Below are 4,691 nucleotides of genomic sequence, written 5' to 3'. Positions count from 1 at the left end.
CCCCCCGCTTAGAGAAAAGATGTAAAAGCCCTCCCACCCACTCAAGAACTGTCTATTGGGGGTGCAGGAGAGTTCCAGCTGCCTTTTACCATTAAAAAAAAAAAAGTGGGAAAGCCGAAACAAGCTACATGTGTTTACATTTTAACAAGCACTGTTAAACCAATCTGCATTGAAATAGCAGCTCTGATGCACAGGACGGGCGCGGCTGTAAAACAAAAAGACAGCAGTCCCCAGCAATTACACCCATGGGCATAACAGGGAAGGACTCCTGGGTGTATAAGGTAGGCCCCAGATCCTTAATAGGTTAATATTAGATTTTATAAGGAGTACTGGCTATTGATTTAAAGTCAGCTGTAGGCTTAGAAAATTCCCGGTAGTGCTTCGGACTTGCCAAAGCTTGGTAGGAACTGATTTAAAGTCACCTCATATCTAAGATCTTCAAATTGTAGCTGAAGGATGCTTCTGGAATCTGGCTGAAAGCTTTCCAAATACTATGTACAAACTTGCTGTAGACACTGGTCTTCAATCTAATGTTTACAAACTGCAGCTATGTGGAATAGGCCTAACTGTCAGAATACTTTTCATTTCACTGTCATAAACTGACCGACTGTTTTAGGTGGAGGGGTTGTTTGTTATAAGAAATGCAGAAGGAACAAATGTTTTGGTGCCACAGAAAAAAAAAGCTGATCCGTATTTAGATCTAGTAATGTTTAAGGCAACCATTAAGGGTGAAGTGTTAATAGTTTTAGGTTTTCATTTTGTTTTAATGAAATGTCCTACTTTTTTTTTTTTTTATATATAAAGTTAACATAATGTCTGATGCTAAATGACCCAAGCTTCTGAATTTTTACATTTTCTTCTACTGTGTTAAAAGCCTTGTCTACAAGCACTTCGGTTTGTATGAGAGCAGTGTGTGTACAGCAAGCTATGGGCAGCTTTGAAGCTTTTAAAGAAAACTTCAGTTCCAGTATGGAGATGGTAAACATGGATCTTATTGGGAGTGCTGACTGTCACTTTAAACAAACTGTAGCAGGCTTTCAATATGCTTCAAATAGTGGTGAAGCTTACTAAAGCCTGCCAGAAGCTTGTTTAAAGTGACAGTTGGCAATCCCACTAAGACCAGAGTTTACCATAGCGAAAACTGGAGCAGAATAGCACTTCAAAAAAGCTAGTCTTATACAAGCTGAAGCCCATGTAAATGAGGCCTAAAAGTTTACAAGAATGGAGTATAAAGGCATCCAAAGTGTGAACCGTCTATTTCTTGAAAGTGTAGGATACCTCCTAGTATTAAATCAGCGGTATAGAATTCAGGAGCATTCCAATCCATCAGCAAAGAGCATAATGTTACTTTGTAAGCAGTGGAATAAACAGGCCAATTGCCTTGCATTGACATGGAATTACTGATCCATCCTTTTCTCAGAAGGCTGTATTTAAAGGGTTTTAATTCAACTAATGTATACTTGTTACATTAGGCATATAATGCAAATGCTATGCTAATGTAACTCCAATTGAGACAAATTGGTTATAGTTTACATCAACTAAGTAATTTAGTATATTGATTCATTTAGTATATTGATTCTAGGAGTAAATACTTTAGTTTTACTTGCTCATATTATTGCGGAGCTCTATCTGAATGAGTCATGTGATACCACATGTTAAATTAAGCTGCATGATGCTTTTTTGGTGTCATTGATCTAATTCAGAGGTAGACAACCGTGGCACTCCAACTGTTGTGGTACTACAAGTCCCATGGGGCATTGCAAGACTGACAGCCACAAGTTTGATTCCCAGGGGCAGAGGCTATTATGGGGTTTTGTAGTTTCACCACAGCTGGCGTGCCGAGGTTGCCTACCCCTGATATAATTCCTTTGGTTGGCACGCACTCAGCAATTTTTAACACAAAAGTAAATTAATAGTTTAAGGCTGACTACCACCAACATGATCACAACTGTTGCTGGTAGTTGACCTTCTGTTTGGTTGTTTTTGTGATTAAAGTTTTTAGTGTTTAAAAATGGGTGAAATGTGTGGCTGGAATGAAGACGAATGTGTACACTGTTATGCCTATTCAGCACAACAATGCAGAGCGCTTCATGATATGAATATTCTAGTAACTTGCTGGGGTTAGACCAATTTTTGTTTGCTAAGGGTTACTGCACTTTTCCATGTCATCGTAAAACCACCACCACCCCTTCTCCAGCAAACCTGAATGGAGATTCCTTTTTTTTTCCCCCCTAATTTGGAAGCCTACGTTGACCATTGCAGAGTGAATATATAATGGTGAATAGAGAGTGGCACAGTTTCAGTTCCCAGTAACCTGTAAACTCAACTCCTCTGATATTTGGGACAAGACATCCTATATCTTAACACTCGGTGATGGTTTGTTGATGCCAAAAGTGTGACATCCTCTTTAAAAGCACATTAGAGTATCATAAGTTATGTTCTATCTACCTTTGCTCACAAGGAATAGATGTATGTATGTGTGTGTGTGTGGTAAAGTGCAGTGTGATAGCTTGAAAAATGCATAAATGTAATTCTGAATGTTGTATATAATGTAGGAATGATTTGTCTAACAATATCCAGTTGACATCATAAGCCCAGCTGTCCATCTGACAAATTGGAGCTGTTGTAGAACAGACGTGGCTTGTTGTCATTTGTGCATGTTTTTACTTTTATTTATTGGGGGAGAGAGGGCGATCATTAAGCTAGACTTTGACCAGAGTGTTAGGTTTATTAAAATGTAGAGCTATAATCTAAACTGACAACATGTAGCAGATTCCTTTTTTCCAAAATCATATAAGCGTTTGGGTAAAGCTGGGGTTTATTAGTAATAATGCGGTTAAGTTGGTCATTTTATTTGATAACTTTCGTGTTTAGGAGACCATTTACATCTTTACAGTGTGGCGGCAGACCATTCAAATGGATGGGCTACCAACATGCCCCAACATGCTAAACAAAAGTACCTGATCCCTATTTTTTGGGGGTCGTGCATTGCCATACGACAAAGGTGCATTGCCTAAGTGTGCTGGGGTGCCATTCAATATGAATATATGTTACGTGTGCTGTGGTGATGCGAGTAAAGATGTAAATGAGCCCTAATGGTCTGTTGAGAGATCAGAAGCTTGAATGTGATCAATTGTATTTTACTTTATATTAATGTTTAAAGTGCATATCAGCATGCAATAACTATGTACAGTTTCTTGTTAAAGCAAAAAAACAGTTAACATATTTCAAATGTTATTTTTTTGTCACTTTTTTTAATATACAACATCCATTTTCTTCTATTTCTAGTGCCCATTTCACACTCCAGTTTTGATTAGACTAGAAATCCTCCTTAGTTTGAAGTGCAAGCTAGAGTCTAGTTTTGCAGGTCTATGTCTTGCATATAAATTAACGCACAGTTTAGAAACCGGCTAATGAAAGAACATCTGATTTGGTTCCTTTTTCTTCTCTGCACTTTTACCTTTACCGTATAAATAGGGGCCTGTCTGAAATGTCAAAGTCAGAATTAGTTGAAAGTAGTATAAAAACTCTTTCTTTTTCAGTAATGAATCCAGATCAAACACGTGTAGATTGTCCAGCAAAGTATTTCTTTATATTTTTGCCCAAGCACTTATAGTCGTCGTGTTTGCAAGCAGCTCTGACTCTCTCAGCACAGCTGCTCTGAACTGCCTGTCCAGTACAAGATCACAAGGCACAGAGCAGTCTCCAGCACCCCTCCATCTACTAAACTGGAAAAAGGAGCAGGGAAGTATCTTGCCTTGCTGTGCTTGTGTGTCAGCTTTGTGTATGGAGATTGACTGACTGCTATCTACAAACGAGTGACTTCATGGTATTTTGTGGGTTGGTAGGATGCACACAGCTTATAGGCACACATAAAGGTGGCCCCATAAGACCCTGCAAGATAAAGGAGCTGCCCTAAAACAGGATATCAGGGCCAGCACTTGGAACAGCTGATTCTGCAGGAAGCTAAAACTTTTAAATACCGAGGAGCAGCATTCATTGGAAGTGATTTTATTCAGCACTTGAAATGGCTTCTAAACCTTTTGACTTTAATATCACTTAAACTACATGGCACATGTGTGGATTTCTTTTTTTTAATCCATGGATCTTAAGAAATGGTGGAGCGCAAACCAATAGAGCATTATTTTCTACTTTTGTATTCAATCCTGCAGTGCAGGCTAGCAAAATGAAACAAATAATGTGCAATATGCAAAAGTGTCATTGAAACCTATGGGGAAAAATCCCTACCATGTTTGGATAGTAATGGGTAACCCTGGCTTTACATGTTTAGGAACAAATTGTATGGGATACCTGTACTTGTAAAGCAGTTGTCCGCTTTGTATCGTCATGATAGCTTTTGCGTTGGATGCTTCAGCAGAACACGAGGAACTCTGACACTGGGCAACCTCGGTAATCTTTTTGGTAGTAGTTTGCAGATGTGGTTAACCACATGGGAAGCTTTTTACAGATGATGCAAGTTGTGTCTACAAATTGTAGCCCTGATACAGCATAGTCTTGTTATCTATGTGTAAATTATTCATTGTCTGCACTGCAGTATGGGTATTTTCCATCAGATTCATTGTACAGGTTGGCCATTTTCCTTTGTACATCTTTATCAGTATGTTGTATAGCTCCAGAAAGTTTGCATCCGTACAATGAAGGTATTCATTATATATACTAGTTAAGTGACA

The sequence above is a fragment of the Nanorana parkeri genome, unplaced genomic scaffold, assembly GCF_000935625.1.
Source record: "Nanorana parkeri isolate BGI_ZX_2015 unplaced genomic scaffold, ASM93562v1 scaffold1135, whole genome shotgun sequence".
In the NCBI taxonomy this organism is placed as follows: domain Eukaryota; kingdom Metazoa; phylum Chordata; class Amphibia; order Anura; family Dicroglossidae; genus Nanorana; species Nanorana parkeri.
The sequence above is the reverse complement of the archived record's forward strand: the minus strand, read 5'-3'. Positions refer to the sequence as shown.